The sequence below is a fragment of the Urocitellus parryii genome, chromosome 1, assembly GCF_045843805.1.
Source record: "Urocitellus parryii isolate mUroPar1 chromosome 1, mUroPar1.hap1, whole genome shotgun sequence".
NCBI lineage: Eukaryota > Metazoa > Chordata > Mammalia > Rodentia > Sciuridae > Urocitellus > Urocitellus parryii.
The window spans coordinates 207,299,629-207,326,484 of record NC_135531.1 but is presented as its reverse complement, the minus strand read 5'-3'; the positions used below and the strand labels follow the sequence as shown (position 1 = coordinate 207,326,484).

At 37.6% G+C, this 26,856-nt stretch overlaps 1 protein-coding gene across 3 annotated transcripts in view; it reads right to left on the bottom strand.

The window, feature by feature from the left end:
• Nucleotides 1-26,856, bottom strand: part of Fmnl2 (formin like 2) — a 281,047-nt gene that overhangs the window by 253,300 nt on the left and 891 nt on the right. The window lies entirely within an intron of this gene.

Sequence of the window (26,856 nt, the reverse complement as noted above, 5' to 3'; positions counted from 1 at the left end):
CCTACAGAATATTCTAGTGCTGAACAAAGGTAACTGGCTTAAAATACATGCCAACTAGTGCTTGCATTTGTATTAATTAAAATACTTTCATTAGCAATAAATAGCCTTTACTCAAAAGTGTATGATTTCTCCCACTGAATTGAAGGCTCTTATCTCCTATATACCACCTCATTCATGGGCCAAAAGAAGATGAAAATTACTGTCATCTGATTTAACAAAAGGAGAAAAATGTTTAAAAACAAACAAAACAAGCAAAAAAAAAAAAAAAAGCATCCTAATGATAGTCCACAATAAACCTAGCCTATTGGAACTCATGGATTGTTTAGTCTTCTCCCACAGTGAGCAGGACTGACTCATTTTATCAATAGAATATCACAGACATTATTCAGCACTTCCTGAGCAGTTTCCACCTTGGTCTCTCTGCTACCTCTGGGGAAACCCAGCTGCCATGTAGAGCTACCACACAAGCTATCAGTGGTGACACCTACAAGGAAAGGCATGGAGGCCTCTAGGCAGTAGCCAGCCGCCCCTCACCAAACCTGTCAAGAAGATGCCCTTAAAATAAATCTCTAACCCCAGTCAGGCCTTCATGACTGCTGGCCCTTCCAAGACTAACTCAAGAGAGGCCCTGAGGCAAAATCACCCAATTTTCTGACCCACAGAAACTATGAGGATATAAACATTTGCAACTGTTTTAGACTTGCGGGTTTTGAAGTAATTTGTCACACCACAATAGATTACTTACACACTTTCCCTGATTAGCTCAAAATCTCCTGCTTAACAATTTTTAATCTTGTCCTTTCCAGTGACTCAGTGACCACTGGAATCACTTCTCAATCAGCTTTTCTCTGCAAAGAATGCATCTCTCCTAAGTCACCAACACAGACTCTTAATTATTACCAGCCATCCTTTTTATGAAGTCAACAGATGCTGGAAGTTACCTCTGACAAGCCACTTCCAACCAGCTCAATACAGTCCATCCTAGTGCTAATGAAAGATTAATTTCAAGGCATGAAAGGGTCACCCCCAAATTTGAATCTTAAAATACTAACTTCCAATATCATATATTAGGAGATGAGGCCTTGGGGAAGAAATTAGGTCATGAGAACAGTGCCATCATGAATGGGATTAGTGCCCTTATAAAAAGGACACCAGGGATTCTCTAGCCCTCTTTCCACCATGTGAGGATACAACAAGAAGTCAGCAGTCCACAACTCCAAAGAAGATCCTCACCAAAAGCAGACCAGGCTGAGTGGCATCTGGATTTTGGACTTCCACCTCCCAGAAACTTAAATAAAATTTTGTTATTTAAGTCGCTCACTCTATAATAGTTTGCTACAGCAGCTGAACCAACACAATCAATAAGAGGTCATAAGTTTGTGCTTACAAATATTCTACAGTCATCAGAATTTTTCCTTGCTAAAGCAAGTCAAATCCCTGTGTGTCCAATACCTCTCCATCCACCCTTCTTCCCTTCAGATTTCATACTGTATTTTTCACACACAATACTCAGCAAGGAAGAAGCCAACACAATTATAAATTCAAAGACTCCAGGAGACGCATATAAATAACCAAACAACAATCCATCATTATACATGTTTTATCATCATGAAATATTTATTATTGGTTTTTTAGTAGTATTCTTACAAAATAAGCTGAGAGAGAGAAGGAAAGAGAAAGAAACAGAAAGAAATGTAGGGCAATGGATGTTTTCTGAGGACAACAGAAGCTGGAAGAACAATCCCAAGGTTCAAATTTCCACATCCTTGCATTCTTTCTCACTAAGTCAGACCCCATTTGCCTGCCTTGGGTAAGAGAGAAATGCTTTCATGTTAATTACCTACATGTCCAGTCATGGAATACTAAATTGCGTACGTTAGTGGCCTAGACAATCAGCATGCAGTGTTTGCACAAATGAGCCTCCCACCGTTTCACTTAAATGCCTAAATAGAACCACAAATTTTGAAGATTAACAGGAATACAAACAAAATCAATAAAGTAAAATATCAAAGGCAAGACATCAAGCAAATAGACATTACTGTACAATGAAAGCCGTATTTAAGGTGAAAAGACTGTAATTTAACTGCATAGTAAGCACTTGTTTAAGTCTTATTTGCCAATCAGCCACATAGCTTATATGTAAGTAATAATTTGGATTTAGGATAGAGAAACCTTCCTGATTCATTAAATTGCAACCCAGCCAGGTAATGCTGACCCTATAACCTCCTGTAAATGCAATAGGAAGTAATTAGTAATTAGAAATTGTCTCCTCCCTTTGTGACAACACTATACAGGAAATGCTGAATATGTTAAGATTTTTCAAATCAATGGCTTCAAACTACACAAACTTTTTCCTTATGAGGGGTGGGGCATGATTTCAAGAATCACTTTTAAAAATAATGCCTAGACCACTGTCCCATTCCCAGGTGAATACTTTATTACAGAAAACTAAGGAAAATCTCATTTAGGAGATAAAAATTGTACTAAGTTGAAAGATGCCCAGGCTAAAATCAAGGAAAGATCTGATATGAAAGGAAGAAACACACATGCACACATAGATGTAATTGAATGACTTTTATTTCTTTGCCAAAATTGAACTTTTTACATTAAACAAGAGATGGGTAAAAAAGAAATCAAGAGAAAAAGAATGTTAATTCTTCAGAGAATTCTCCTTCATATCCCCAACCAAAAATTTATAAAACATTCACAAAGTGTAAACATATTCCCATTTGACTCAACAGTTCTGCTCTATTTTTTTTCCTCCCAATTTCCCTCTCTTCTTTCCTTAGTCTCTTTTTTAAAAAGAAAATAACCCTGAAGTATCAACTCAATTGACTCCAAAGACCATTGGCCAACTTGTTCCATCCTTCAGAAGCAGCAGGAGAAGGTCAGTACCAATTTTCCTTGGAGGAACTATTTTCACTGCTAGGGAAAAAAAGAATCTTTCAAACTGAAACAAAAAAAAAAAAATTATATCTTGAAACTGTGTCTGCAAGACTTCAGCATGTCATGACCAGCTCAATTAGGCTATCAATTAGGGTTGGACACAGTCACCAAGAAGCTGCCTGGGCTGCAGTCTTCAGAAATGATGAGCAAGCTAACTCACTGCAAGCAGATTCCATAAACTTTCCTCATAAATAAGTTTTAAGATGGAAATCACAAAGAACATTCAAAAGTAACTGATAAATACCAGAGAACAGAATCTCTTTGAATCAGGTGCACCGTCAGCTTCCTGAAGCCCTGGGGTGTGGTTTTAAAACAGTTGAGAGGAAGCAAGACAAGATGACCTCACACGCCTGGAAGACACTCTGATTTCACAATGCCCTTCCAACCTGTTTTGCAAATTACCAGTTCTCTTGGGGATCCAAGAAATTCCCCATTTCACTCTTTCAATGCAGACATTATTGCCTAAGAACTTTGTCAAGTAAAATATAGATCATTTGAATGCAAAAGCCTTAAATGTGTACATATAGGACCTTCTTTAATGTGATAATCCACATATTTTCAGCCTCATTCTAAGTAATCTCCAGCAATTAAGTCACATTTCCACTCAAAGATTAGGAACATAAAGGTCAAAGTCAAGACTAACAATCCACAGTAAGAGGGGATTCTCCTACACTAAATAAGCAAAATAAAACCCAGAGCATTTAAAACCAGAGCATAGTATTTGTGAAGCAGCAACTCTACCAGGATTAATTTTTATCCTTGTATATCTAGACCCTGTCTCTAGTCAAGTATATATTACTATGCTTAATCCAGTATCAGGCAGTTTCTAGCACAGAACATGTTCAATTAATATGACAAAGAAAAATGCACTGTTCTTGTTCTTAAGCAAAAGTCCCAATATATCCAGAATTAAATTCTTCTTGCCCCCTATAACCCAACTGGCCCAATCTATTGACCAATCTCCACCAATCATTTTCCAAAATCCTAGGCACCACACACATGGAGTTATTGACTCTTGCCTCCACCATTCTACAGATCAAGTGTTCTGAACCTGGGATCCATGACCCCTGAGAGTCACCGAATGGGCTTCTGAAACTGCATGTTAGTATGTGTGTGTGTGTGTGTGTGTGTGTGTGTGTGTGTGTGTGTGTGTGTACACTTTTCTTGGGATAAGGATCCACAGTCTTATTAAGAGTCTCTAAGGAGCCCCCAGTTTAAGGACCAATTTGAATGTAAGCCCAGTCTTCATTCTTAGGCACTAATACTTGGTTCTTTTCCCTTTCTTCAATTTTGCAGTCACCTCTCCTGTTTTCACAGCTGTTCACTGTCTAATGATGGCAGCAGACTTGATGAGGCTTTCTAACTCTTGTCTTTGTTCACTGTAAGTCATCTTAAGACTGTTCCCAGATAACATTCCTAAAAGTTAGCTCGATCACAACTTCTCCTGTCCTTTCCAGAATTTGTGAGATTCTGGCCATATCAACTACATGCAGCCCCCACAACCTACCTTTCTCTAGAATGCTTTCCCCAAAACTGCTACCCATCTCTCTTGAGTCCAAGCCATTACATTCATCTCCCACTGTCCAGTTCAAAAGTCAAGTCTCCACTTTTTTTCCCATTTCCTTGTCACTCTGACCCCAAACAGCACATATACCTCCCATTTAATATATTTTCCTATTACAGATTTTGCTACACAAGTACTTTGTATTCTCATCTCTATATACTCCAATATAGGGCTCAGCATACGATGGTCACTCAAGAAATACTCATTGAATGAATAAATCACATATTATACATTGGGCACATAGTGTGCAATACCATATATGATCTTCAATAATTCTTTTACTTCATCTTATATCTCAATTTTCTAAATCCTCTGCTTAATGAAGGTATTGTTTAGGGTTCTCAGGATGAATGTTCAAGATGGGAGGAAAAGACCCCTCTCAAGAAGTCTGTAATTAACAAATTCTACTCATGGGAGACAATTCTAAACTCTCAATGCCAAAACAAAAAACAATCCAACTCAAACCTTTGTTGAATAAAGCTAGATTTATTTCAGATACTAAACAGAAACATTATTGAGGAAACTCATTTATGTAAGATCAAAGTCATAGGATAATTCCAAAATCTGGGTTAGTCTCTGGCTGCATGATTTACCATTTTACCAGGAAAAGTGCCCAAAGCCTATCTAAATAGATTAATTTATTGGAAAAACTAGTCATGGAATTGCTTCAGAAATTCTGCCAAATTTGCTCTTGCTGCACTAGATTGTCTCAAGATATGTTTTATAGTTTATGACTGTTTTGGTTTAAAAGCCTGGCTCTGCTAACATGAAAATATGCAAAAGCAGGGTCAAAAAAAATTTAAGACAAAACTGCCAACATTTTTGTTTCATTCATCCCTTAAATAATCTATTGTTTAACAATTCTGTGCATAACCTGTGGGCTTCAATTTTATAATAAAATATATATTTACTTATTGGGTTGGGGTGTAACAAAGTAGGAAAGCACTTGTCTAGCACATGCAAGGCCCTGAGTTCAATACCCAATGGGAAATATACACACACATACACATACACACACACACACACACACACACACACACAATACACAGAGACAAATTTTTACTTTTAATGTCTATGGATCTGGTACAAATTCCTGAAGAAGGCAAAAATTTCAGTAAAAATGTTGAAACATGGTCTAAATTGCTATGGGTCCCAATTTTTATCCCTTACTTCTCCTTTCTGTGTAAACTCATTTCTCCGTAATTAATATATCTAAAGGGGAAAAGTGTCCAAGAGGGAAGCTTCAGATATCTGAAGCTCCTCAGGCAACTACTTCATGAGCACCTGATTAATACACTCACACAAATAAAAATCAATGCTATGAATTCCAATGTGAGCAATAGCAAAATCAAGAAGAATCAAGTATTTACTCCAAGCCATTTGGGGTCTGCTGTAGCAAAATAAATTAATGTATGGGATTGTCTACACAAGTATCAGAGATACCAAATATAAAAGTCAGCCCACCACTGAGGCTGTAAAAATATTGACTTGTCAGAAGCATCCAGAATAACTACTCTTTTATAAAGCACTTCAGAAACATTGAGAAACAAGGGGGACAGAAATTAAATTGTTGCAATTAGCAAGAATCTTTGTAAAAAGTTCCCAAAGGAAACTCTAAATGGGAATAGAAGAGCCCCATGATTCAGTCATCCTCTTATATTGAGATTCAAACAAAGACTTATCAGGAAACAAAATAACAAACATAAGAATAAGTTTACTATGATCCATTTCCATTTAGCTATAATTTAACATCTAGAAACTTGAAATAAACGGTATTTAAGAATCTGATTTTTGAAGTTTGTTTTTTATTTTTTTTCCTTTGTTGGTAACAGCTTTGCGATATCATCCATGTTCCATGTAATTCATCCATTTTAAAGAATACAATTCAGCATCTAAATTTTTTCACAGAGCTGTGATGCCATCACCACCATCAATTTTGGATCATTCTCATCACTTCAATTAAAAGTCCTGTAACCTCCAGCAATCCCCAACCCCAGTTCCCGAAGGCTTAGGCAATCACTGAAATACTGTCTCCACAAATTTACAAATTATGGACATTTCACATACACAGAATCTTACATCTGTGAGAGTAATGGTCTAATGTTTTCTAGGTTCATCCATATTGCACTGTGTATTCCTTTGTATGATCAAATAATATTCCACATTTATCTTCTCTGTGCATCAGTTCATGGGAATGACTTTTAAAGGAGTCAAACATCAATGAGTTACTGAGTGAAATCTTGGTATCAATAAAAAGGGTTCCTGAAATTATTATAGACTGTTTCATACATCATTAATCAGTGATTACCAATGATCCTAACTATTGACTCTCAAGCACTACAGGGTGCTCAGTACCTTTTGCACACCAAAAAGTGTCAGAGAAAGGGGAACCACAGAACAGTAACTGAACTAGAACAAGAACACTAGTCTCTCTTTCAGTCCTGGATTCTTTATCTATAAAATATCCCAAATGCTTTTGGTAAGAATTAAGTCTCCTTCAGGAGTTAGCCCATTGTATCCCTATCACTGAGAAGGAAAATGAGACCCAAGGAAGAAAGTGATTTAAAGGTTAAACACCAATTGATGGCACCGTTAAAATTCAAACCTAATTCTCCTAATGCCCATTTTGTTATTTTTCACTGCTCTGATTTGCCCCTTTAAACTACATTTTTCATGATCCTAAAAAAATGATCTGAATGTGTGCCAAGACTCAGCTACTAGGAACAAGAAAGAGAGACTTCTGACAGTCCAACAATATGGAACCAAACTGCTCAACAACATAACACTTTGCAAAAATTCAAAATTTCTAATTAAGGACATGAAAAAATGATCATATGGATTCCCAAAACAAAACCAATTCAAACTGGAAGAATTACATACCAACTAATAGCAGAGCTTGTCTCTGGGCAGGGGAATTGGAAATTATATATTTTCTTTTTAAACTGCATTTTATATTCTACATAATAACTTTACTGTAACAAGACTGAAATTGAGTATAATTCCTCATTCTACATTATTATACATAAAACAATTTCCCTTTACCAAAGCCCTTTACAGGATTCATCCCATATCAATGTTAGATAATCTGTTCTTCAGATGGTGAAGTGAAAATGCAGGGAATTATAGGGAAGTTACTGGCACAATTGAGATTAAAGTCCCTGGATGTAAACATGCCAGCCTTCATGGTTAAGTGGCTAATCAGAAACATCAAGCAATGAAAAGGAATGATTTCACAGGAACAGGCTATTTTGTGAAATCTATGATGTAACATTTAGGCACCTAGAAACAAGGTAACCAACCATCTTTTCATGTGATACTGTTTTGCCACTGAACTCAAGAGGATTAGATTTAGGTAGAAACAGACACAATGAATGAGGATAATTATCTGTAAATGTAATAGCAAAGTGAAAAAGTATAATTGAAACAAAGCAAAAAGTTCACAAACCACCCACAATGTAAAACAGATAGTCCAAAAGGTTGCCTAGGGTTGTTTTCATTTTTATTTTAGTGGAAGAATTCCATGGAGTAAAAATTAAATTGGGGATGTCAAACTAAAGGTAAGCAAAAATCTGCAAAATTCTATTACTATCATTATCCAGATTCTCACCACATGTGAAACTCAGGAGACAATTTTTTTTTTCTTTTGAAAGTGTAGTATTTTTCAGATAAACGTTTTTCTAGGGGAAAAAAATAAGGCTACAGATACTAATATTAACATGTCCACTACAATTTAGACCTCTTCTCAACAGTCTCCGGAGCCTCAATTCTTTACTTTTTCTGTGCAGCCAAAAATTTAAAAGCCAAATGTTACCAATCTTTGCATACTGCAAAGGAATAGTTACTGGCAATTCAGCAAAACCTAATAGTCTCCCCCACCCCCACCCCGCCCTCTGATACTGAGGATAAAAAATAGAGGTGCTCTAACCATGAGCTACATACCAGCCCTTTTTATTTTGAGATAGAGGCTAAAATTTGCCTCAAAATTGGGATCCTCCTGTCTTAGCCTCCCAAATTGCTGGGATTATAGATTCATGCCACTGTACCCAGCTTAACAAATAGTTTTATGAACAAACCTCAAGAGCAAAAAAATTCTTCATTGTGGGTTTTATGCAATATCTGACCAGGTTGTTTCAATACTGTATTATTTTAAAAATTCTGGAAATTGTCATGTAATACACATTTTCCATTTAATGTAGATATTAGAATGGTATAGAAAGTACAGCACCACTCATATAATGAAGTGTTGTTTTGTGAAACATTTTTTTGTCCACCTCCCTCCACCCCCAGATTTACGTAACTGGTATTTGTTGGACTATGAATATACAACGTGTTTTGATAAAGGCTGCAATCAATTGTTCTCAAGTATAATCTTAATTCTTTCAGAATAGGCCATCAGTATTTACTATCAGAAGATAATGTATGGGTCATTTGTTAACAGGGAAAAAGTGACTGATTGCAAAAATGAGGAAGTAACTGTTCTCATTCATCCTACTATTAACATTTCATTAATCTTACTATCAACAGGTATGTCTGAAGAGCAATGACACCATTTATGGCTTTCTTAATTTCCTTTATTATGTTGCAGTTTGTATTTTCTGATAGAATAAGAGCAACTAACATAATAGTGACATTCCCTTTCAATAAGCAGTCCTTTGAGGTTTACAGCCTGCAAGTTTGATATTGTCACCTTCCAAGCTATAGCTACTCAGACCATCCCTTACCTCACCCTGTATCTTTGAAAAGTAAGTAAAGCACTTGATGCATGTCATAGAGTCCAAGTGCCTAGTTCAATTTCTACTCAACTACTTCCTAAGCACCTCATTAAAATACCATAAGGTGGAAAATTCCATGATTGTTCTGAAAAATATACATAAAGTGCGCACACAGTGAAAGTCCTCAAAAAAATTGTGTTGATTATTAACCTAACTCTGATAGTAGGGCAACATTCATTGAGCAAGTAAACAAGAATAGACAAAATAAACGAAATTTCCTCTTCTATACAACGGCTTTGTAAATGGTGGTAGAAAATAGTTATTCAAAAACTCTCACCAAACAAAGATGGACTAAATGGGGGAGGGTGAGGACTGACAACTACACACTTAGCCTGTGCTATTAGATTCCTCAACATCCTTGTTTTTATTTGTTATACACAAAAAAATAAATAAATAAACTCTTAAACCTGCTACAAATGTAAAACTGAGGCACATCTAGCACAATAATTAAGCTATGTCCAAAATGATTACCACATGCAGTGAGCCACTAGGAAGATTAAGATCCCTAGAGCCTCTGCCCACATTTTTTTGGTCACCTGTTTAATACATAAATCCATGTTGTGTGTGTTTGTTTATAGTTTAGTGAGTCTATATATGCATCACATTGAACTCACAGTCAACAGCCCTATAACTCACCTCTGAAATACCTTATCTCACATATACATCTCCATATGTCACATCACAGTCTTCCTGCTCTTAGGAACACTATGGAAAACTTCAATACAACATTATCTGTAGAAGCCACTTTAAACAGCAAAAATCACCAAAAAGCATGAAAATACTAAAAGAAAAAAAAGGCAGAAAATGGAAAACAAAAGATTGCCATGTGATACACAAGCTGAAGAGAGAAGACAGAGAGTTGCCACGTTCAGCCTCAGCTGAGAACAAGCATCAGTTGACTCAAACGTTCATTGCTCTGGGAATGCCGGTAAGAGCACCCAGAGTACTGACTTTGAGGACACAAATAGGCAAATTCACAAATCCAGAATCCACAAATAATGAGGATCAACTGTAAATACTTTATGGTACATGTATTCAATGAGTATAATTCAAAACAACCTAAAGAGACATTAACATGAATCCTTTTCAAAAAAATGTATAAAGATTCAAAAGTACGCACAGATGATACCATGTCTGTAAATTTAGAAACAAACTATACATATTTTTTACATGTCTGCACAGGAATGACAAATGGCAATTCAGGATAGTTTTACCTAAAGAGAGAGACAAGGAAATGAGGATGAAGAGTTTCACTGTGTCTATAATATTGTTTTTTACCCATCCTGTCATGCTAGGATTATTTCTTAAAACATACCCATTAGAATTAATTCTGAATGGTTAAGTACACATGGTACAGAGCACACATGTACAACATTACATTGTACAAAATGACATTTTTGGGGTCTGAAATTATAATACACATTCAACAGTGTGATAAACTAAGACTATTACAAGAATCTGTTTATACAGAAGGGAAGAATGCCTGGAAGAGAGATAAAAAGAAGACAAAGGGTCAAATTTTCATTTCTAGAAGCACCCTACGTATTTGCTCCTTTGAAGTTCATGGGAGTTTCTTCCCAGAAAGACTACATGCAGCACAGAGCAGGACGATCCAAATCAAGCTCAGTCACTGGAACACAAGACAAAGCCAAACCTAAAAAAAATTACTCAAGTAGAGAGGGTTGGGAAGGAAAGTTCTTGAATGTAAACTAACACAAGAAGGATAGTTCCTATAGCCAAAGAAGAGGGATAACTCACAAGGGATATTTTCCCTGGGATAAAGCAGTGGTTTTCTTAAGGCAGTGAAAAAAGATATCATCTAACTCCCAATTCTGTTTCTGTTCAAGAAAAAATAAATAAATGTTTGTGATGCTGTTACATTTCATTTATAATTCTCCTCTTTGTTCACTTTTGGCAGTTACTATTGTGAGCATTAGGGTAAAGTCTAGCACCCCGCCAAAAACACCAGCAATGTGATTGATGTGTGATTCAAAAAAGCTGTCAAAATGAACACTCCAAAAGAAATGAGTCACACGGCTGGGCCAGGCATGCTAATATTTTTGTACCATATTATAATCCTTTTCATCTGGACCTTCTTAGAGTTGGTTTATTACGTCCTTTCATGTAATTCTAAGCTGACTAAGGGTTACAATGAAAGGAATAAGAAGTTTGACAGAATGGGTTCATACCTTCATTACTAAAATCCAAAAATTAAGGCTACTTGATATGGAAATAGGACACACAGACACACACACAAAAAAAAAAATGCATGAAGCTTTAGCCCACGCAACTTTAAGAACCCTCAAGGGTCTGAGAACAGAGAATTTTATCTCACAGTATTCTGACAGCGCTATCAGATAGTCCTTTATCTCACTAACTTAAAAAAAAATAGATTGCTGCTGTAAAATTCAGGGCAAAAGTGACATTGATCAGACAAGAACAAGTAAACAATTTTCCTTACTGCAAAAATAAAAAAGAAGCGTACCTCTTCAGAAAATTCTAGGCTTTCATTCTGGGTGGTGGTAGTGTTTTGCTTTGGGACTGCCCTTTGTTTTAGAAGCTTAGCTGTTTCAGCAGATAGATTGAGTAGTACATAACCCAAACAGATTAATACAGAACCTTCTGGAGAAAAAATACAGGAAGGGAATGCAACCTTCCTCTTTCTTGGCTTTCTAGAACAAGTCAGATGGTACTGTGTTCTTCATTTGAAACAAAGAAGTTCCTACTGAACAATGTTCTTAATCAATCAAATAAAAACCCATCTATACACAAGTTATACAAATTCTTCCCCCCACCCTTAGCCACTACTGGAATTCAAAATAAAATCCAAATGACCCCTATCCATCTTGGAATGGAGCTAGAGCCAAACAAAACTTCAACAGCAGTTTCTTCAAGGCTCAGATGATCATGACCTTAAATGTGTTTTCTCATGTGAACTAGCTGCTTAGTGGTCACTGCACTGTACACAGCATGCTCTAATTATAAAAACAATGACACTTCCAGTATGCCCTGAAATGGAATAGTGAATGAAATACCAAGGACTGTTTTTCTAGATAGTATAAAATATACAGGAGCCAAGATAAAATGTTTTAGTAGAGGCTACCTACATGGACAAGACCTTTAAAAATATTCACATCTCAAAAAATAAGTGCAACCTTAAGGCAAGAGTAGCAAGCAGAAGCCATTACCAGTTCAGTACTAGCACTCTGGGACCCAGCTTTGTTCATCAATTTTCACACCTGGGGCTGATGATTTAACTTAAGTTACTTATGAATTATACTAGAGTTCCAATAGTCTAGAGTCTAGAGCTAAAGTCAATACTTTATCAAGTTCAACCAAAAAGGGAGGGGGGTTATACCACGTAAAAAGAACTACCACTTTTGTCAAGTGCTGATTTCTGTCACAATTTGACTCCATTATATGCAACATCAAACACTATTCACAACAATCCAAAGAAGTAGCTCCTGAACTCTTATAACCAATGGACTCCCCAGACTTGAAAAGATTAATCAACTACAAGCAGCAAAAATTCTGATTCAAACTCAGGTCTAAAGCCAAAAAGTCTGTGTTTATAAATAAGCTTATTCTTTCCTTCTTTAATAGCTCAGATAAATACTCCTATATAAGGTCCAATGTCCATATTTACTAACAAATTTTGTAGAAAGCTTTCTAGCAAAGTGAGTTTGGTTGACATTTGCTCAATTTCTGACACTTGCAAACCATAGGTGTAAGGCTCATAGTCTATTGCAATTTGAGACAGAATCCCCTTAGCGCCTGAAAGGCTGTTGTTTACACAGACATATATCCAGAGCTTTAAACATTCAGGCACTAAGCAAAATTCATTTTATCTATGTATTACAATTTTCACCCAAATTAACAGTCTAGATTTATCAGCTTAACCTAAAATGGTATAAAAGTTCAACCTTAATATGTCCTTTGATAGCACATTACATATATAGCATACATACGTGACAAATACTTTAAAAATCCTACCATCTCCACTTGCAGGCCTCTGTGTTCTACTAGGCAGTTAATACCTTAAGGTAGAGAGAATGTTTTGGTCACCTATGCATCCCAGCATCTTAATAGTGCCTTGCTTAGTGCAAACACTCAAACAGAACATTGAAAGAGATTACATGGGATTTATTTTTCAGAAATAAGCAATCTCCAACATAAGGCCCACTGATACAAGATAAAGCAATTGTTCCTCTCTGGAAGAAGTCCATATCTATGGGTTATCTCTGGGGGCTGAGCAAAAGACTTACCACACTGTCTTTAAACTATAACAACACAACCATTTTACTAGGGACATTTACAAAAACAAAGGTTCAGGGCCAGTTGTCTGAAAGAGAGCCTTCAGAGGACAACTGTTACCAGAGAAAAAGAAAAAAGCCAATTTGATCACAAACAGTGGACAGTGACCTATTCATCCAGTTCTTATGTTATCTTTAATTTTTCAAAGCATATATAATTATTATTTGTTCTTGATTTATAACACCAAAATAAATCAGGCTGGAGAGATGTTGAATTTACCATCACAGGCATTTCAATTTCTTTTGAAACATTTTTTATTTATTCTATTTATACTATACTTACAGCTTATGTTAATCTTGCATTTTTTTAATTGAAAGTCAAACAGTATATTAGGAATATGATTTTCAAGTGAATGAAGCTCAGATTTTCAGCTGTGATATCCACTAGAAATGGGTCCCTTCAAGCAAGTTCCTTCTCTAATTCTAGGCATCTCATATAAGAAACAGGGATGGTATCTACCTTTCAAGTTCCTAAACTACTGTTCATATTTAAAGAAATGCACAAGCTGGGGATGTAGCTCAGTAGTCAAGTACCTGGTTAGCATGTGCCAAGTCCTGGGTTCCCAGCACCCCCAAAACACAAAGAAACACACAGTAAGCAATCTCTATTATCTTATTGCACATGTGCATATATCAAATCCACATGCATTAAATCCTCACAAACCCATTAATACATGTTTAAAGATTCACTATGATACTGAGTCGTATAAATCTATAGGCAGGTGAGAATACATTAGCATTTCCCATCTATCACTCTCCAATCACTGCTAATGATTTGAAAGTTCTGTGTATAGAATGGTCTAAATTTTTCTTTAATGGCTTCTCTTTTAGACAAGCTCAAAAGCTCTCAAACTTTAACATGTGTAAGAATTTGTTTCAGTACAGAATATGCATTCTGTACTTGTAAGTGCAACTTAAAGGATTTTAGAGGTAATCTTAACTATATATAACTTATTTTAATTTTAGAATCAAAAACCCCTGTTTAATCTTTTTAAAGGAAAGATGAAAAAAAAAAAACATGAAAAGAATCTGAACAACAAATAAGCCGGAGCTACAGCAATAAAGTAATTTATTTCTACTTTGCCTGCCCCGGGTCCATGTATGGCTTCAAACAGATGAAATGGGCCAGTCTCAATACTGGCCTTCATATAGGGCACCACCCACAATTATCAGTAAATACCCCATTGCCAAAACAGATGCCCCTTGGGTCTAGAACAATGACACACCTGAAATGATCATTTGTTTTAAAATTATGTGAATTTAGGAAGAGGCAGAACTGTGACCTCACAAAGCCATTCACAAGAAATGTCTCTGTTGGAGCAAAGGAACAGAATCCTGGTCTCTACTTTCAGACTTTCCCAAAGGCTTACAAGGTCTGAAGTCAAATGGGCTGCATCATCTACATGCTGTTTACTTTATTTGCTTCAGGGTTTGTGGAAGCCCCTTCAGAGCCAACAGGGAAAGAAACATCACACTTGGGCTCCTTCTGCTGCCTGGAGGCTCTGACCTGCTTTTCACACATGTGACCTTCTCATCCCTCCCATCTCACTGGGGATGAAAACACTTCACGATCTTCTATTTTATTGTCCTCCTAGCACTTTTCAGCATCTCAACAGTCCCCTGTGCATCTCTGCACCCCTTTCATGTCTGTCTTTCTGCACTGGCCCTGCTGGTTAAGCTGCAAATTAACTGAAGGCAGACCATGCATTTGTCATGGTTCAGAACTGCATCTAGCCAGTGCCTACAAACCTGCCTGGCCCACAGTAAGTGTTCATTAAATACCTTTGGACTGATTAAAGTATCACTCTTTCTTGAGCAATAGCAAATAAGCAAATCCACACAAAGCAGAAGAAAAAGCTCAGCAGTGGCTGGGACTGAGTTGGACTCTTAGAAGCTGAGTCCCTACTTCCTGTTCCACAGAAACCTGTTTTGAACACTCAAAGTAGAGTGACACTTTCTTCCTGAACCCTTAGAGCTTTGCATATCTGCAACTATATTGATTATGAAAATATCTGGGTGTTTTGTTGTTTGCTTTCCCAGCTACATTCTCAGACCCTTGAGATTAAAGTCAGATTTTTGCAGCATTTAAGACAAGCTGCACTCTATGGAATACAGACATAGTAGCTATTGTATGGAATTAATGCATCTAGTCCACAAAGAATAAAAAAGCAACATTCAGAGACATCTCACAGTTAACTCAGAAAGCATACATGGTGTAGGGCAAAAGCAGTTTCTTTCATCAGCAAGGCTGGGTTTAAATCCTGACTCCATTGTTTGGTAGTGGCCGCTTCATCACTCGGAGTCCCACGGTCTCATTAGTGAAAGGAAGATACTACCTTCCTTCAAAGGTTGCTGGGAGCAGAGATGGTGCTTACGAAGTACCCAACTGGTGAGAAAGCTCCTATGCATTACCTTATTTGACAGCAGAATGCTCTCTTGAGTTTTAGAACAAACTGGATCAAAATTTTCACTGCCTTCTTACAGAACTTCAAGCCACAAACTCTCATGCCCTACATATCTCATTTCTCAAAAAAATTTAGACTTACAAATGAAAATTTGAAAGCACTTTGCAAACAGCAAGACACTAAAATGCCAAAATAGGGGATTCTTCTCAAACTTGTTTTACTCCAAATTAAAAAAGAAAGCATCATGATAGACATGTTTCTTTAAGAAAGCCCTTGTTACTATGTTATCTACTCGCTTGATAACAGGACATTATGACAAACCTACCTGGCTAAATAACAGTGACAAACTACTGGTTTTCTTTCTATCTATTTTTCTTTGGTTCTGGGATGCTTACCCACTGAATTCCATCCCCAGCCCTATTTTTTGTTTTGTTTTGTTTTGTTGAGACAAGATCTCATTAAGTAGCTTAGGCCTTTGCAAAGTTGCTGAGACTGACCTTGAACTTGTGATAGTCCTGCCTCAGCCTCTCGAATTGCTGAGATTACAGGCATGTGCCACCTCGTCCAGCAAACCACTGATTGTCTTTGGCCACTTCAATTGGCCTCCATTTCTCCTAAGTCATAAGTCTTCCATAAGGAGTCAAGTGGAGCATGATGCCAATTTGTTATCTCTGAACATTTAGTATTCTTGGGCACCAACTACAATCAAGTCATACGGACAAAACCAAGATAAGAAAGAATCTGTGACAAAAGTGTCATTTAGGCACAAAGGCAAGTTATGCACCAAACCAATGTGGTCAGTTAAATAGGTTTTCAAGCAGCTCCTCAAATTCCCAGGCCTTTCAGTGGGCAGTGTTCTCTAAACAACAGTAATTACCTCCTGATATCTTCCCCTGGTCAAGCACTGTGCTGGAGAAGCAGCTGCCAGGGTCTAGAAGACATGACCCTTGGCTTCCACAAGTCCACAATGTGAAGTGGCAGATAAAACAAAGATGTAAATAAATGATGGCTGAGAACATGAAGAGCAACCACAAAGCTACACACAAAAGCATCTTCTTATTTTACAGTCACACCTCACATGGATGATATTTAATCAACTACTTCATGAGTAAGAGAGCTAATCCACACTATAAAGAGATCAAAGTAAGGCAAGTTGGTTTTCCCAGCTTCCTCCAGCTGATGTGGACCTGTAAGGACACTTAGAAAAGGTTGTATTTCACAAGAGTCTTTAAAGCTAGATATAGTTTCAGTAAGCAGAGAAGTCTTTCTATCCAGGAAAATCACTGTGAGAAAAGATGTAAAGAAAGGAACATGCAGGCCTGTCCTGGGGACAGGGATAAAGGAATATCCAAGTAGGGTCCTGTAAAGAAACAGAAGAGCAGATGGCCCAACGTGGCTGCTTAGATGAGAAGTCTGGGAAGGGCACAGAAGTTACAAAGGAGTATAACGAAGGTAAATCACGGACAACAAACATGGTCCAAGAACCCTCGAATTAGATCAGATGACTGGGATGGGAAAACCGCACACAATGAAATTCATAATCATATGCCTTTTAATACTTCAAGAGTCATCAAGAAAGACAATGAAAGCAAAGGGGCGGGACATTGGCTCGGAAGGGAAAACACAAAACTTGTATCTATGAATGTGTAATTCCGAGGATGAATGACCAAAACTGCAAATGATCATTTTCAGTATGAAAAATCCCTCTCCATTCATGCTTTATTATAGAAACATAAACCAAAACATCCTCTTTTTAGTATCACGAAAAACAGGGATATGATTCACGCACATGAAAATACCACTAAGGTTATCAATGATGATTTAACTAAAAGCAGCAATACTTCCTAAGCCATTAGGCCCACTTGAACTGAGGAAATCACTCAAAGGAAGTGGTGGAAACCTCATGGTTAGAGGCATTTAGAATCAGACCACAAGGCACAATCCTGTGGCCTACTCTCCTCCACCTAAGTGCTACCACTAAGAAAAGAACTTCAGGTAAGCAACTGTGCCTAGGGAGACAAGGAGACCAGTCTAATTAAATCTGAGGAATGGCTGGGAAGATGAGGTTCTGATTCCTGATCTGAAAGCTTGTCACAAAAATGTGCCCAGTCTGAAGATGATTTCTTCTGCTATCAGTTAAAGCAGAGGATTAGGCAACATCATTCTAAAGAAATAAACAAAAAAATTTTAAATTTCTCCATTACCAATAAAAAATAATCACAGAGCCAACCTTGTCACTTCTAGTAATTATTGGTGAGATTAAAAATACATAAATAGAAATTTATTTATATATATATACACACACACACACACACACACACACACACACACACATAAAATGTTAAAGAATTACTTCATTAAATGAGGACGGGGACCTGTTAAATTCAGATGATATGGAGATTTCTGAGTCAAACAAATACTTTCCAAAATGCCCCTCTGAGACTCAAAATGTTCTTCTATGCAGCACAGGAAAGTGAAAGAGGCTGAACACTGGCATGCTGAAAAATTCCACAAACCCAGGAGACCACAGGTTCTAAATGGTCTCTCCAAGTACACATCTGGATGCACTGAGGAGACAGCAATAGAAAGCCCAGGGAGTCACCAATTCAAGTTTATGGCATCCCAGTCCCAAGACCTTAGGACCAAACAGGCTTTCCAGGTTCACCAGGCAGAAAGTCCCTGGGAATAATAAACCCCAATTAATTAATATACCTCACTGTGACCAAAAAGAGAAAGTTTTCTCAGAAGTACCACAAAGCTGACCATATGGTGGAATGAAAGAACCAGAACTAAAACTACAAATCTATTCACCAATTTATTGCCTTTGCACTTTGGTTCCCCAGAACCCACAAGGACATTTGGCTGTTCGGATTCACTAGGCAAAATGAACCTTGTCATGATGATCATGACATGCCGATCATTAGCGTTTTCCATGATGATCATGCTGTATTCAATTTCTTCTGCTATTGGTTACCATAATACTTCCTTTTATATCAAAAAAGAACATTCAGCGAAGATAGACGAGATTCTTTCCAATCTTGCTGACATTGTAAAACAGTCATCTTCTTTACCTTCGTCACCAGAACAAACTCCCATTATGATCCTTTAGTATTCTCATCCAAATCCATATTTTCTTTAGCCCTAATCCCAATTACTAAAAATTTAGATAAAGTCATAAATCACCTCACATACATTTTGATGGAGATATTTATTTAGATGAAAACAGACAATAACTGCTTCTATCCTCTCAGTTGCAGAAAAGCATGTACTGCTCTCAAACAACAAAAGTTAAAGATTATGAATGAAAGGAATGTCTATTTGCTCATGTTATAATAAAGGAATAACTAGAGTCTTGCATTGAGAAGAATCAGCTCATTCTTGACCTAGCATCCTATTTATCTTTCTATTCTCAAAGCTAATTGCTTATATAAGCATGCCAATTTGCCTTGATTATAGGATTCTTAATAAATGAATGTTGTTTACATTTCACAAGTGTATTTGAATTTCACTCCAGGAAGCCAAGCTCATCAAGTCTTTGTAAGTGGTAAAACCAGAGATCAAAGCAAAAGGCCTACATTGAACCAACAAACAATTAAGCTTGAGAATAGAGGCCCAAACAAAAAATACAGTAGATTTTTTGCTAGTTCTACCCCAACAGTACACCTCAGGGTCACTGCTCAATCTTATATCATAATACATAAAACTTTCACTAAAATTTCTCTTTTCAGTAATTTGATGGTCATTTCTCAAATAGTTCAATCTGTCTAAAATTCAACAGGCTTTTCTTTTTTCTTCTATTTTTCTCATCTTGCTTCTTCTGTTTGAATCAAGTATCTTCAGTTTTCTTTAACTCTCCTATTCTTAATTGTACCTAATTTCTGTCTTTTTTTTTTTCTTTTCAGTATTGAAGGTTGAACCCAGAGGTCTTTAACACTGAGCAAAGTTCCCCAGCTCTTTTTTTTTTTTTTTTTTTTTGAGACAGGATCTCTATAAGAAGCTGACTTCCAACTTGTAATCCCCCTGCCTCAATCTCTTTTTTTGGTACTGAACAGAGCAGCACTGAACCACTGAGCCACATCCTTATTACATTTTTATTTTTTTATTTTGAGATAGCTGCTGAGTCTGGCTTTGAAGTTGCAATCCTCCTGCCTCAGCCTCCCAAGCTCCTTAGATTACAGGTGTGCACTGTAATCTCATTTCTTAAACACCACCTCACCCTTAACACTCATCATCTTTTTCATGGTTTTAATTTGTATGCTTAGGGAAAACACTCCTCTAGCACAGTGGATCTCAACTGGGACTGTACATTCAAATCTCATAGAACGCTTCTTAAACCCAATACCTAGGTCACATCCCCAATTTATCAGAATTTCTGCAAGTAAGATCCAGGCATCACTACTTTAAGAGGCTCCCCAGGTGATATCCATGCACAGCCAAGTTGAGAAAATACTGCTTTACCTTACCAATCTCTTCTTTATCCTACCTTAAATAAGGTGTTCTACCAAACTTCCATTAAAAAAAAAAAAAAAGAACAAGGAAAGGAAGTCAGGTTCCTGAGCAAATCCTGAATCAAGACTTGAGACCAGTGAGATTATTTTCAGGCACCATCAGTCACATTTTAGTGTCCTAGAACCAGTCACATGACCAAATAAGTGAACAATGATGTCTTTCCCAAAGCCAACAAGTTTAAGATAAACCAGGCCATAGGTTCCATCCACCAGAGAGAAGTCAGTCAAGATGACTTTTGAAGATCTAAGGTCTAAGCTCCTTGAGGTTTTCAGCTTCTTGACAATGGATGACAGGGGCTCAAGAATGCAACAGACTTCTTCAGCAAAGAAAAAAGTGGACTAAGAGTAAACTATTTCTACAGGTGAAATAGGGGTCACTAAGCCAATTACAGGCTACATAAGAACACTGAAGATATTGGAGGATCACAGACACTAAAATAAAATTGGTCCCAGAAACTGTACAACTCATGATAAGGTACCCACCTGTCAGCATTAGTTAATGGCCATGTTTTTATTTTTTTAAGGGTGTGAAAATAATATATTCCTCTGCATCAAATACCATTATACCACCAAGTAGGGACTAGCTATTTCCAAATTTAAGAATTCCCAGCTGTTCCACTCCACATCTGTGATTCACAGTCTGTGAGGCAGTTCTCCAGCTACCATTTCTTTCATGGACATTACTTCCAAAACATATCAGTTGGAACTGCATAGTCCTTGGCTTTATCTTGAAAGTCAGGGTTCTGGAGAAGAGAACAAGGTGACTGGGGAGGGAAAAGATGATCTCCCCACAGTATGGACAGAATTTCAAAGGGAAGACCAGGGATGAGTTATCTCTGTCCCCAGTGTTCAAGTAGGTAAAAGCTAAGATGGTGCATAAATTCTCTCTATAGGAACGTACCTCCTGTCATTAGGAAGGGAATGTTTCCATAAAAAGCCACTCTAACAGGGCCTCTGTCAAGTAGCTGTATAGCCTGTAATTCACCTTTCCTCCTAAGCTCTTGCTTCTGAAAGCATTCCACGTACCAGTGCCCTCTTGCAAAGGAGAGACAGTCATCTAATCAGTGCTTCTTGTCTTCACAACCTTTTTGACATCTATGACATCTTAAATATGAGACCCAGGGAGCCACCTCACCTTGTCCTTATCCCCCAAGTCCTGAGTATGAACACAAGAGCACAGTTCCTTAAGACCAAGTCCTTCAGGCAACAGTTCTTATAAAAATAAATGAATTCCTAAAACAAACATGAGCCTACACTCACTTATTTTTTCTTTGTGCCCGAGAGAGACCTACACAAAAAGCTTCCCCACTCTCAGGTGCTACAGTTCCATGTCCACACCTACAGCTGCTGCCTTACCCTCTGGAGGGGAGCAGCTTTCAAGCTGATAATGCACTTGCTGTATCTTGGGGTGGGAAGTGCCTTCCTGTCACCAGCATTTTTTACACAGCTCAAAACAACTCAAACAGAGGACTTACTATGCATTTTTTTTTGACAACTCTAAATGTTAAATATTTCTCCTTATGCCAATGTGGTTTTCGGTCACTGACCCTAGGGATTCTACTCTCTAGATCATACGGAACATAGCTGCACACATCCACATAAAAGGGCAACAGAACGCCAAGTCAGCTGAAGGATCACAAGTGTTATTGTGTTCTACAAATTCTACAATTCCAAGTGCTATGATTTCTGTCAGCTCACAACTATCCTAACAGTTGTGCTAAATTTAATTCCTATTCACAAGTAAAGCAAGCCAAAAACCAGGGAAAGAGTTCAGCTTGCTAAAACTGGTACAGATGATTCTAGAAACTAGGTCTCCTGCTTCCCAGACCAATGTTCTTTGCTAAATGAGAACTCACAGGTAAAAGTAATTCTTATCCCATGAGAATTTAAGAGCATGCATACCTTTTCCCCCCAAATTTCATCAGCTTACATTGCTGCCATCTTTCATTGGAGCCATATATTTGCATCAGAGAATACCCTTTGATCAATCAACTGCTTAATATACCCAAATATATTTTCAGTTTTTATTGGTTTATTAGAAGTAAAAATGCATGCTGCTGTTGATGATGTGTGTAATAACTGCAAGCACCTATTCACAGCTCAAGGAGTTAACTGCCCAGGGTGAAACTGTAATAGTTCAAAGTGACAACACTCTGCCCCCTTCCACACTCTCTTTCCCTCACAACAGGGGAAAGGATGTGAGAAAACAAATCAACAGCATGTGATGGCCTCACCACATTCCCACAGATCCATCTGCTCAACAGATCTCAGGGCAAATACTCTCCTTGGAAGTGATAGAAAGGGAAGGACACTTTGCAACGGGAAACAAACTTGGATGTTACAACTTGACCTTCCTTGTCCCTTTCATAGGTAACTACATTTGAAGGGTACACATTCCAATGACAGGTTTGCTCTTCCCTCTGGTTTGCAAAACCTAAGCTTTCTAGCCAAGGTGTTTCAAACCTGCCTTGAAAAGAAAAACTCTGAAACACATCCATTTTCATGCCTGAAAATAGAAGAGTATAGCACAGATGGCCAAAAGGGCCAACATCTAAAGAGAAACATTAGTGCACCTTTCTTTTGGTCACTTCTGAGAAATTTCTGCCAGTGTTATATATTCTGAAACTTGCATTTACCAGATTTTAAAACTTTTTTACTGCTAGTCCTAGGCCCTTTTATTTATTTATTTGCAAATATAGGTTTAAGAAAGCATAATGTAATGAGAAAGCCTGGAGAAAGAGAAACAGAGATCCAAATCTGGGTTAAAATTCCAGATTGGTTATTTAATAACTATATGACTTGGGGCAATTTAGGCAATTGTCTTTAGGCATCTATAATATTGCTGATGGTTGGAGTTTCTGTGAGGATTATACAAGAACAGGTGAACACAGGGTAATATCATAGGCATTCAGAAAGTATTCCTATTCCCTCCTAATGCAAAGTGAGTGTTCAATCTCAAGATAAACTGAAAAGAAAATTGAATCAAATTAATCAGATATCAAAGCAGTTCTCAATATCAAACATAGCAGTGCCCTAAAATGTTACTTTCTAATCTTTTCATATCTGATATTATAAAGATATACAGCAACTAAAACATAGGACTTAAAATGATCCCTTTCTCTGAAGTTCAAAGAAACAATCCTTAGGACAGTTCTTTGACAAAAGCATTGGAGGACTTATATTTTATGTTGTAAACTGACTGCAAGTCAAAAATCAGTGAACAGTATCATGGAGTGTCTAATGTTTAAAAAAAAAAAAAAAAGTACTCCTGGATAAAGACTCTCAGTTTTTCGTGACATGCACTAAGAATCACCTTAATAACATCAACTTTGAAAATCAAGAAGGATGGATTTGTGTGTGTGAGAGCCCAACAATTAGACAATGTTTAAGAAATATAATAGAGACCCACATGGATATTTAATCATAAATGTGTGATACTCAAAAAAAAAAAAAATACAGGCCAAAGTTACCTACAAAATATATCCCCTAAAAGAACAAAGATGAAAGTAAATAACTGAACTCATAATTTGAAACATTTCCATTGAAAAGTGTAACAAACACTGAACCTGTATGGGAGTAGTGTATATATGCATGCAAAGGTATATCACCTTACAGGTGTACCTGAAAGGTAGGTACAAAGATGCAAATGGTTAAATACATACATTGAGTAATATTTTCTCTTAAATATAAGTTTTTTAACTATTATAATAATGCTGAACATAAGCTTAGAGGGGAGAGATTCTCTTTAGGAGGATTAAACTTCTAAGATGTAGATCCACTTTTTACTAGTAATTATTCACAAAAAGTTTTTTTTTAAGAGAGAGAGAGAATTTTTTAATATTTATTTTTTAGTTTTCAGTGGATACAACATTTTTATTTTTATGTGGTGCTGAGGATGGAACCCAGCGCCCCGCGCATGCAAGCAACCTGGATACCACTTGAGCCACATTCCCAACCCAAGTTTACCCCTCTATTGATCTTAATTCAGTCTTTTGCCTTGTCATCTCTTCTTTCCATTCATATGCACTAATTTTTTGGATGTATACAATTCAACCTATGCAAACTGATGATGGGAGGGGTTACAGTCATTGAGTAAGTTTGGACTCTTAAGAGAGTTCCTGCAAAGAAATAAGATGAACCACTGTCAAAATAATTTAACTTTAAAAAAAAAAAAAAGCACTGTCATTTTAAGTTTTATTTACTTTTCCCCAAGGGTTTAAATACTATAGAGCTGGAGGTTGGGAAGAACTATTTCCCTAACCAGAAAGGGCTCGTTAATACTGAAGTAAATCAAACTAACAAAGAGGTGCTTGTACACTTTTCTATACAGTATTACCTCTAGTTTCCCTCCCACAACCCATACATGATCTGTATAAGAAATAAAACTGATGTCATTAACACCAACATAACTCCTGTTGTCTAAGGATAGAGAATTCCTCCACATATTATATGCTTTACAATCTGCCATCTAAAACTTCTCATTCAATCTTGATCTCCAGACTCAAATGCTTTCAATTGATTTTTCAAGCAATTCAAAAGAGAAAAGCAAAGAACACAGTATATACAATTTCAGGGGGGAAAAAAAGACAAGAAATACCATCTACACATGGCACTAGATAATTTGGGAGGGTTTTCTTTGACTCTGCTTGTAGATTTTCCCAAGAGGAAGTAGAACTCAGTTGGAAGAGTACAAATGTGTCCCTAACAGGGTCCTCAAGCTGAGAAAGTTTTGTTTGTGTTCAAAAAAGTTCAGCCTGGTATTTTTGGATTTTGTTTTTTGTTTGAGAGGCTCAAAATATTGTAAACAACTTTAAAAAGAACTGCATCCAGTAACTGTGAGAGACATAGCAGAATAAAAGCAACCACAATAATCAACAATGGCCCCATGGAGCTTGTGACGTACAGTCACAAAAGTCTACATATTAACTTTGTGACTGCTAGACTTAACAGGAAAACAAATCCACCATGTTAATGAAGGGACATCATTTTTCTAAAGATTAATTCATACCATGTGTTATTAATCAACAGAGTAACTGAAAACTCATGCAAAAAAATGCTATTCCAGTTGAGCAGAACTTAATTGCATTATTGTTATGATGGCTGCTGCACTGGTTTCCCTGTGTCATTGGCTCCTCCGCTCCACGTACTCATACACAGCACCACAGTATGGAGGGAAAAAGCAAGGAGTTAAAATCACGTCTTGTAGGAACGGTTTGAAGAAAAACATTTGTCTCTGGAAAGACGGGTCAAGTATGTACCCAGGCTGCCTTGAGAAGTAATTAAGCCTAGGCTGTTTCGTTTCAGAGTGTCCCATCTTGCACAACGTGGAAGCAGCTGTGGGAGATCACAGACGTTGCAAAGTAAGACAGGCAACATCATCAAGCTCCTCCACTGAAACACCAGTTTCCAGGTGGCCTGAAAAAGCTCATAGCCTCTGCTATCCCAGCAAGCACAAAGCTAACCTGCCATCCCCATGCCAAACAAGAACCTTTTCAAGTCCTGAAGAAATGGAATTTAAATGTCCCAGCCACCGTTCAAAACATTTGAAAACTGGTTTTTGATCTGGGACTCCAGTCACTCCCCAAAATTGTTAGGCTACATGCCTCAAAACCTGCAGATAGTCACAGACGTTGACTGCCCTAATTACAAGTTCCTCTTGCTGCCTAATGTTGTCAGGTTTGGGGATAACCAGTTAGGAAAAGGGAAGTGTACAAGTGTGAGGAATAGGAATGCGTCCCGTCTTGCTCGTTTCCTTCCCAACATCCCTTAAAAAGAGGCTGAGCACTAAAACTGTTGGTCTGGGGACCAACTACATCTCAGACCCTGACTGAGCAAGGGAAAAGTCACCACTCCCGCTAGAACTCACAGCAGGATAGTCTCTGACTGGGAAGGGCCCAGAAACTTAGTCCCAGTAGAAAAGAGAGAAAGAAGGGAATTTTCAGAGTCTTGGATATGAGAAGCTGGGAGAAGAGGGGCGGGGGTCGCCCGTGTAGTCAGAAGAGCTCTCAAAATGCCGCTGCAAAATTGCACATTTTTTATGTGATTTAAGACTAAAGAGAACACACTGAGATTCTCCCCCGCCTGGGCTTCAGATGCCGCCTCCCCGCTTAGGGACCGGGGCATCCCACTTCTGCAGGTCTCCTCCTCTTTCCCTTTCGGGGGAGCTACAGCTCTGCCAAACCACAACGTCCGCCCTCCAAGTTCGCCTTCGCTTACCGCCCGACTCAGCGCCTGCGGCCAGCCACCTGCGACCATCTGCCAGGGACCCCACAGGCCCAGGGTTGGGCGCCCGAAGTATAGTTCGCATGGGGATCAAGGTTTACGGGGTTTTTGTTTTTAAAACAAAAA